The following is a 9,800-nucleotide window of genomic DNA, read 5'->3' on the forward strand; positions in this document are numbered from 1 at the left end:
AATGGCTTTTGAAAATTGCTACAATAGTATGATATATTTACATGTATAACTCCTTTGAAAATTACTCTCTAAGGATGCTCCATAGAAGTAAAAATATTTTGGCCCAATCTTAGAACTATGCACTGACATGCAGGACACTCAAACCCAGATCCTGCTCCTTAGGCTGACAGGGATTGGGAGCGCTGTGGAGAAATAAATAATTTCTAAAAATTATTTTTTTTGAAGATGGGACGGAACAAAAGTGATATTTAAAAAGACACAGTCAGTCCCCAGTACATTTCACAGAGAGTCACTTTCTCAGGGGGTTGTGAACAGATGTTTCCTCTAATGACTTAAAACAAAACTCATCCATTTTGATAAGACAACTATAAATAATCAACAGATGCTCCATGACCTATCATACATTTCATTTAGTTAATGTCATGCCATTTTCCACAGTTATTCTTATGGAAAAAGTTGACTTTCAGTGTAATTACTTTCTCCAATAGAATTTTGAAATTATGGTTCACAAATAATTAACAGATAAATAACACCATATGGTTTAGTCCTGCCTACTAAACTGACCAATATCCTTCCATAGGTAAATGATTTTACAAGGATATTGAAATTAAACTATCTTCTCATTTATAATTTAAATGCATCTAACTAGAATTTTAATGAATCATTCTTTATTAATACAGAACTCATTACGAGAAACCTCTTCCAAGGCAAGAATCATTTTAGTTCCTCGCAATTATCTATTGATCACTTTCAACAATATAGATTTGTCCTCCTCCTCCTCTTTCATATAATTCTTTAAATGTATTTATCAGTGCTTGGTTAAAAATACTTTGAATTTAATCCCATTGGCATTAGTGTTCTAGATCTATGAATCCTTTCCAGTAGTTTTCTACGCCTAGGGAATGCATTTTTTCCAATACTATGAAGCTGAAATCCCATGGGTGTTTGTTCTCCTTCTGTTTTTCCCTCCAGGGACTGGGGGAGAGCAGCAGGAGCTGTAGTTGAATCGGGGGGGGGGGGGGGGGGGGAAGGATGTGAAATGCTCACTCAGTTCAACCCGGTCAGCCTGATCTATTCCTGGTATTGCCCCATGTATGCATGGAGGACTTGTCCCCAATTTTCTTAGCTTTCCCCGGAATTACATCTCTGAACATGCAATGGGCCAAAAGCAAGGCTTGATCAGCCTGTTTGGGTTAAACTGAATGAGGTGACAGTAGGAAAGGTGCAGGAATCTTATCTAGGTTTGGGAGCTGCATGATTTGGGACTGGACAGTTCTGTTTGATTACAATAGTAACCAAACACTGTAATCTCTGGGCGAACCTTGGTCTGTGGGCAGGAAACCTGCAGCACTGCCTGCAGTGCTGCCAATCGGAGCCCACCCGACTCCAGTGTCTGGGGCCTCCGTCTGAGTTGGAGATCTGTAGACTACATCGGTGTAGATGGAAGTGACATCGCTTCTTTACAGGATAGCCCAATGTGCCTCCTTCTTTCTCCATTCCCCCAGCATTTCAATCATTTTGTTATTTTTTACATAGAGAGCTCCTTTTTTTCTGTCATTACTATCTCTCCTTAGTAGACTATAGATAAGGACTTTTATTTTCCGTTTTTTCTTTTATTGTTGTTGGGAATTTATCAGTGCTTCTTATAGCAAACAAAAAGCAGACGAAAATCAGTGGAAAATAACTTTTTTTTTCCCACTGGTTTCCTCCAATTTGTGTTCATTTTATAAGAAACACTGATGAATTCCCAGAAAAATAAAATAAAAACTGAAAAGGAAGGTCCCTCACTGTCAACTGGAATGGTAATGATCCATTTGTAGGACACATTGGGCCATGTCTCCATGATAGCAACAGTATCCAAGTCCCCACCCACCCCCCTTCCTCCCACCATTAGGACTTCCAGTTCTGGAATTATATTGCCTAGGATATGAGTACTTGTAGTCAAATCTTTCCAGCTATTGTACCTTGGCTTGCTTATAGGTTGAACAGGATTATACTGCTCTCTTCTTCTACCCTGTTTCTCAAAAGTAGACTAGTAAATTCGTTACTTCCATGATTTTCCCCACAGTCTCCCTTTGCTTTCTGGGGGTGACAGTCCAAATAAATAGGCTTCTGTCTGCCATCCCCTCTTCTAGTTTAAATGACTGTCACGGTATGATTTGGATTTCTCACATAAGATTCTTTTTTCCAGAGACCAAAAGATGTAGGCCATTGTTAGAATATGGCCTTTAATTCTTCCATATATCACATCAGTCCCCAGTGCATCAAAATCCTTCTTCTGTGCACCAGGTTTTGAACCACATATTAAAGTCGACTAAACAATATAGCCTTTCTTCTCCTTTGACATGAACAGGCAATACCTCTGAAAAAGCTATGGCACACCAGGTCTTTTGTTTGCTGAAATATTGTTCAAATGTAGGTTATTTTATTTTGAAAAAAAAAGATAGCTGAAAAGGGATTTCATTTTACTGTATAATGATATATCAATGGATCATACAGGGAGCTTTTAAATGATCTTTGTATCCCAGGAGCAGTGGCGGAAGCAGCATTGACTTAGGCAAAAGTAGAATAGATTTCATCCCATCAGAGGAAGTGTTTTTTTTAAACTCAAAGCATGTTGAAATTATGGAACATTTTGCTAATAAATGCAATTAAGGATGCGACATTAAATAATTACAAAATAAAACTGGACAGGTTTTTGCAGGAAAAAAATTGGTATGTTGATATATGTTGACATAAAATAATTGCAATCTAAAGGATTCTCTGTCATTGTTCAGAACCAGCTACACGTGCAGAGTGGGCTTTTTTTAGGGTGTTCTTTTAATCACAGTAAATAGAAGCTGTGACACAGATTCATGGATTTTCAGGGTTTCTTTCAATTCAGTCTAAACTAACAAAAAAGGGGGAAGGTGATCCAAGAAACATGAGACAACAGAAGAGGTCAAAGGAGACTGACAGAAAACAATTCCTAAAACAACTATGTGGATCTCCAATGGAACCATGTTAAAGAATCAATATTTGTTTAACAAAAGGGATACACATGTCACTGCCATCAACAACTGCATCATGAATAAAATGAGGGTTATAAATCATGGGAAAAAAATATTTATTTGCCCCAGATAAAATATACACAGTCTAAAATTGCCCATAAGGCTGCTCTTCAGACCTATAAGCAGGCAATTGAAGCTGCAAGAAGACACTATTTTACTGTTTGTTATAGATTCCTTAAATTGTCCAAGGGAATTAGATTGAGAACCTAGTAACAAAACAAAAATAGTTTAGGCAACCCATCTGACTCCCTTGACATTGAGGTTTTTGCAGATTTCTATATTAATAAAACAATGGGCTTTCAGGCCTCTATTAAATCTGATAGTATCCACCTACTCCCCCCATTTCTCTATCTGTTTTTTGGGCCTCTCTGGCAGGACTTCTATAATGTCACAGCTGCCAAGGTGATTGATTTATTGTTTCAGCGCAGGTCTACCCTATACTCTTTTGAATCCTCTCCTACATGGATCCTAAATCCTTCAAGCACTTAAACAGACCTTTGCTGACACATTAGCCTCTTTTGTTAACATCCTAACCTTGAAAAGGATTGTTCCTGATTCCCTTAAGAGAACATTTGTGCAGCCTATATTAAAAAAAACTTGTTTAGAACCCATTGACTTGGTCAATTACTGCCCTATATCAAACATTTTTTTGTCAATAAGCAGGGCTGAATTAGCCAAGACATGTGAGTGATGTCATCTGGCAGCACCGAACCGACCTCTCTCTTCAAGCTAGTAGAGCTTTTGTGGGAATTCCCACTTGGACATTGCCTTGTGATCCTCCTCAGTCTTTTTTTTTGTCTGAACAGCAACATGGACATGAACCTCTAGCTCTCTCTCTACATTTTTTCTTATAACTATATTTTTTTCTATCTAAAAGTTGCCTTGCTGTTTCAGCAGCCCCTCAAACAGCACTTTTCAGTGCTAACTATCAAAAAAAAAAAGGAAGAGAAGAGAAGCAAGATTTATTCCTCACAATGTCAGGAAATAAAAAGACCACAGTAAGTGGTTTTAAGGACTGTATTTGTGGCAGAAAAATGTCCATTACAGATGGACATGAGCTTTTTTATATTTGCCTGGATCCTCATCACGACCAGGCTGACTGCTGTAACTGTGGATGGATGTCCCCATGAAGATGGAAAGCAAGGGCCTACAAAATAGAGGAACTGTGAAAGGCTTGGAGAGGCCACACTCAGTCCTCCTCCTGAAGCACATTCTCGTCTGCCTCACTGGGAAGCGAGTTGAGCAAGAGCTCCTCCAAAATATCTCCCCCATCAGCAGAGTAGGTTGAATCCTCAAGGTTGATTAGACACAGCCAACGTGCATCCAATAAGTAGAGGTGCTACTCTGTGGAACACTCAGAGCACTGCATTGAAAAAGCATAGGTGCTTGAGTGCACAAGCATCAGCACTGTCAATGCATGGATAACCATCAGTGCACAGAGCTGCATCAGCACTGTTGAAGTATGAAATGCCATCAGCACCACTGGCACATAAGACTCCTTCAGTGCCATTGATGCTAAAATCTCCGGCACCATCAACTCACAGGTAATCTTAGCCATCAGAAACATTCACACTTTGGACCACCGTTCTCCCTACACAATAATAATGCAGGTTACACTAGTTGGTTTATAGGAGGAACAGAAGTGGATATGAGACCTCTCCTTCCACCAGTCAACATAACAATCTTGCCAATAAAATTACTAGACCATGGGCTATGTCTAGAAAAACCAGATCCCATTTGCTCTCTAATACCTTTAATTGCTAACCAACCTCCATCTCAAATTCTGAAGATATTAATGTCCTTGTCTCAGAATAATAACTTCCGCTACCCAGGCCAGGTATGCCAGCATGTCAATCATTTGACCAAGATTCAGAGTTAGTGAATTTCTTTACCTCTTTGGTAGTACCATCTAACCTCTCTTTTCCAGTATTTCAACTTTACTTCCATGGGAGGAGTCTCACTGTCTCCAGTTCACACTTTTATGCCACCTGAAGTTCTAGCCCATGGCCTTCTCTAGCAGCAGACTCTAGCCTGCTTTTCTTTACTTTTCTAACATATAGATTAGTTGCCTTGGTAATTGCTCCTTTTAGTTTAGTCCACTCTTGTTCCATATCTCTCTTGTTCTCCCAGCCTTCTAGTTCTTCCTCCAGGTACTTCCCCATTTCATCAAACTTTCCCATTTCATCCAAACTGTGACTTAGTCATAAGTACACACCTTTACGTCCCATTACTGCATGGACAATTTATCAAAGAATAATAGTAAATTTGCAGCTAAGTAGTTTTATTTATTTATTTGTTTGTTTATTTGTTTAATTTTGCATAGCCTGTTCATCTAGCAGTCCACTCTCCATGATGGGATCCAGGTTACTTTTCAGTAAACGCTCTGCTGCAACCCTCAGCTTGGGACTCCATACATGTCATGGCTAATTCAGTCCTGTTTATTGAAAAAAAAGCAAGTTTGCTTACCGTAAATGATGTTTTCTGTAGACAACAGGATGAATTAGCCATGCTAAATACCTGCCTGCCTCCCTGAAGAGTCGACTACCTACAGGCCGATTCAGTAATCTGCCCTTGGACGTGCGTTTTCCCTTACCCCTTATTCAGTAAGGGGAGGAAAACGCGCATCCAACCCGCGGCACCTAATAGCGCCCTCAACATGCAAATGCATGTTGATGGCCCTATTAGGTATGCCCGCGTGATACAGAAAGTAAAATGTGCAGCCAAGCCGCACATTTTACTTTAAGAAATTAGCGCCCACCCAAAGGTAGGCGCTAGTTTCTGCCGGCACCGGGAAAGTGCACAGAAAAGCAGTAAAAACTGCTTTTCTGTGCACCCTCCGACTTAATATCATTGCGATATTAAGTCGGAGGTCCCGAAAGGTAAAAAAAGTAAAAAAAAAAAGAAAAAAATTTTAAATGGGCTGGCGGCTATCGGGCCGAAAACCGGACGCTCAATTTTGCCGGCGTCCGGTTTCCGAACCCATGGTTGTCAGCGGGCTCGAGAACCAATGCCAGCAAAATTGAGCATCGGCTGTCAAACCCGCTGACAGCCGTCGCTCCAGGTCAAAAGGAGGCACTAGGGACGCGCTAGTGTCCCTAGTGCCTCCTTTTGTCCGTTTCTATCGTACCACCTAATTTAAATAGAAAATCGCGCGCACAGGCGAGTGGCCTGTGCATGCGCCGGAAGAGCGGGCGTTCGTCCGCTCTCCCGTGGACTTTACTGAATCGGCCCGCTATTAGATTTAGCTCTCAAATTGACTGAGGAGACTAATTAGGCAATACCTGAGCAGGACTTCTCACACCTGCTCAGTAGAGCAAAAGCACTACTAGCTTCGAGAGAGAGGTCTGTTTGGTGCCTGGGGGGAATATAAAAATTATAAATAAATAAATAATTCCCCAGCCCAAGCCGACATGGGGAATGGAAGACCTGAAACCAGATTCTTCATATTGCAATGCTCTGAACCACTGGGCTGGACCTCTATCCTGATTTCTCAATACGATTCTATAGTATGATAAGATCATTTTTATTCAAAGCCACACCCTTTAGCTGCTGGGTGATTAATACAATATCTTTGTATCTTAAGATTATTCTATTTGACTTTTGTTATGTTGCACAAACTGTTATATCAGGTTTGATGATTACAGCTTGAAAAGTAACTCAAGAGAAGTGCCAGAAAGTAGATGGGTAAAGATGAATGCTTTAAAGATGCAAGATCTTCCCATGAATAAATAAAATTGAAGAAGGAATCTTAATAGTTCTGAAAGCTTGCATTTTTAACCATTCATTAGAAGCATAAATATATTATCTATATTAAACTGCTTTCTTGATTATCTTTAAACCGGTTTTTCCATTACGGGTTTGATTCATCTAAGGTTTTGTTCCAGACTGCATCTTTGGGGTGGGAGGGGGGAGGGGGAGATGGAATAAACCAAGCTCATGGTTTCATCACAATCAGGCAAGCATTTCACAAGGTATAGCACGCCAAAGTTGCAGTGCTGCTTTAGAAAACCTGCTTTGCGCCTGTCAATATTCCAGAGTATCGCTGGGAAACATGTCACTCACCTGAACTGGGAGGTCAGCTTGAAGGGGAGCACAACTGCCAACAAGGCATACAAATGTCACTCAGCAAAGCTGAGTAAGATCTAGTTGGATGATTTTCTTCTTTACAACAGATTACCTGGTATCCCAGCAACTAGATGACATCACAACTGCAGGTTAAATAATGGTGTTTCCTTTGCTGAACTTTACTCTTCAAGCCGAGCCTATCATAATGGAACAAACTATTGCACTGATGACATCATAGTCATGTGTGTCCTATAGCACTTGCCATGCGGTCAGACCATGTATAATGCTAAAACTGCTTATTCCTTTCTTGGTGGTACAGGTTGATAATTAGGAGAAATAAAAGATAATTCTACAACCTATTATAGGTAAGTCGCTAAACACACACACACACACACACACACACACATACACACACATATATATATATATATACATAATTTTTTAAATGAAGGTATTATAGTTTTCCTTTCAGGAACTCTCTGGCAGAGCAAAGATGTGGAAACAGAAAAAAAACAAACCCAAAATCCTGAAGCCCATGTCAGATATGTACCTTTATAAGCTTCTCCAAGATAAGTCTTTAAATTTAAGTTCTCTAATTTGTTGGATTTTATTTAATTTAAAAATTACTAAAGAAAAGCAAACACAGTTTAATATGCCAGTGATTAAAATGTGGTTATAAAGGCTGAGAGACTTTCAATTGCTCCATTCCACATTATAAAGACAATTAATTACTGATTAATTTACACTACCTGTTTTTCCAGAATGGTTCCTTTGGACATCTAATATTCATTCACTCTATCTTTTCCCCTGCTGGACTCTTCTATTTAGTCGCTTTACCCTTTATGATATATATGTCATCTTGAGTCTAAATGTTTTTGATACCAAAATTAAATCTGTTGTATTTTTTCTGCAGAGTTGGAATCAAATTAACATTTTGAAGTATTATGGTGACTAATGATGTTTCAGGCATTATGAGATAGATGTATTATGTCACAGGTGACTGCTATTTGTGGACATCATTGCAGGAGAAGAATGAGAAAGTCACAGTGGCTCATCTCTTTTTTTCTTTTAATTCGATTTATATTCCTCCTTTCAGAAACTTCAAAGCAGATTGCTTTCAGGTACTGTAGGTATTTCGCTGTCCCCAGAGAGCTCATAATTATAAAGGTGAAGTGAATTGCCCATGGTCACAAGGAGCAGCAGCGGGATTTGGACCCCGACTTCCACAGCTGTAACCACTAGGCTACTCTCTCCAGTCTGCTTAGCAATTGCCCCTCAGGTCCCTTACCCTCATTGCTGGAACTCTGTTATGTAGCACCCAACAAACCTATCCATCTTTTTTCTTCTGGCATATTATGTGTCATATTACATGAATTATATCTGTTAACATCACTTCCTGGAATGAGCCCCCCCTCCCCCGAGGTATTGGTGCACAAATTCACAGTTTTACTAGTCCTTTGGCCTGAATTACTATTGCTTTTATCCCCACAGCTGTACTGCTGTTGTGTTAGAAAACAAGCTGGGATGGGAAGGTAAGTGAAGGGATGGGGATGATGGACAAGAATGAGAAGATGGGGATGGGGGACAAGAGAGTGAAGCGTTGGGTTGGGGCAGGAATGAGGGGACGGATGGTAGGGGTCAAGGCTGAATGATGGGATTGGAGGGGATGTGGGTGAGTGGGAATGAGGGGATGGGGCAAGAGTGAGGATTCGGGATGGGGAGGAGCAAGAGTGAATGAAGGGATCAGAGGGGGTGCACGGGGAGGGAGAGTGAATAAGGTAATGGGGCAAAAGTGAGGAGATAGGGATGGGGCAAGAGTGAGGCGACAGTAGGCTCAAGAGTAATGAGGGGATCATAGGGGGTGCAGGGGAGAAGGGAGAGTGAGTGAAAGGATTGGGAGCAAGAGATTGAGTGAGGAGATTAGTGGGGCATGAATGAGGGGATCAGAGAATGGATTGTGGGGAGAAAGCGACATGATCAGAAGGTCTATGAATGAGCAGAATATTTTTATTTATGTATTTATCTTATTATTTTAAACATTACCCGCTTCCCCAATTCTTAAACAGAGTTGTCTGGAACGGTGTTTAGCAAAACATACACAATAACATCAATACACATACATAGCATAATAAACAATCACAATAAAATAAACACAGTCAACAGTATTTAAATACAAGGAATTAAAATCCTGTCCCACCTATAATTAAAAAATCACTTTACATGTTAGACTGTAACTTTCATCCTGTCCACTTCATGCTACTCCCTGCAAGCAATGTGTATTACTATTACCATGATCACCAATCTTCTTATTGGTCACTGCATAAACAGCCAGGCCTAATCTTTCAAAAAGTCAAATGATTTGTTTCTGTTCTGATATCTATAGATAGCGAATTCCATAGCATTGGGTCCAGTTGAAAATGCTATAACACATATTTGCATGTGCTTCATATCTTTAAAAGAATGGGTAACCAAAGAGCACCTTGGTTTTATCTTAATTGCCTTCTAGGAATATGCCATCATAGCTTATTTTGTAGATATTCTGGCCCTGCCCTGTATAAGACCCAAAAGTTCAGCACAGTTATCTTAAATTGTGCTCAAGCCCTAACAATTGTGCTCAAGCACTCCTAACATCGTTATCCGACACCATACTTCTTAATCTCGAAAAAAAACAACCCTACCTCCTCG

At 40.0% G+C, this 9,800-nt stretch overlaps 1 protein-coding gene across 2 annotated transcripts in view; it reads right to left on the reverse strand.

Moving 5' to 3' along the window:
- The window catches only part of LOC115093470 (ropporin-1-like), a 300,539-nt gene extending 292,524 nt beyond the window's left edge, over nucleotides 1-8,015 (reverse strand). Inside the window, exon 1 of one of the 2 annotated variants that reach the window (XM_029605239.1) lies at nucleotides 7,865-8,015. The gene's annotated coding sequence lies outside the window, so the exon portion shown is untranslated. Of the gene's footprint in view, nucleotides 1-7,112; nucleotides 7,249-7,864 lie in introns of those variants that run through there. The other variant, XM_029605238.1, reaches the window with a different exon arrangement.
- Nucleotides 8,016-9,800: the final 1,785 nt, after the last annotated feature.

This window comes from Rhinatrema bivittatum, chromosome 6 (genome assembly GCF_901001135.1).
Source record: "Rhinatrema bivittatum chromosome 6, aRhiBiv1.1, whole genome shotgun sequence".
In the NCBI taxonomy this organism is placed as follows: domain Eukaryota; kingdom Metazoa; phylum Chordata; class Amphibia; order Gymnophiona; family Rhinatrematidae; genus Rhinatrema; species Rhinatrema bivittatum.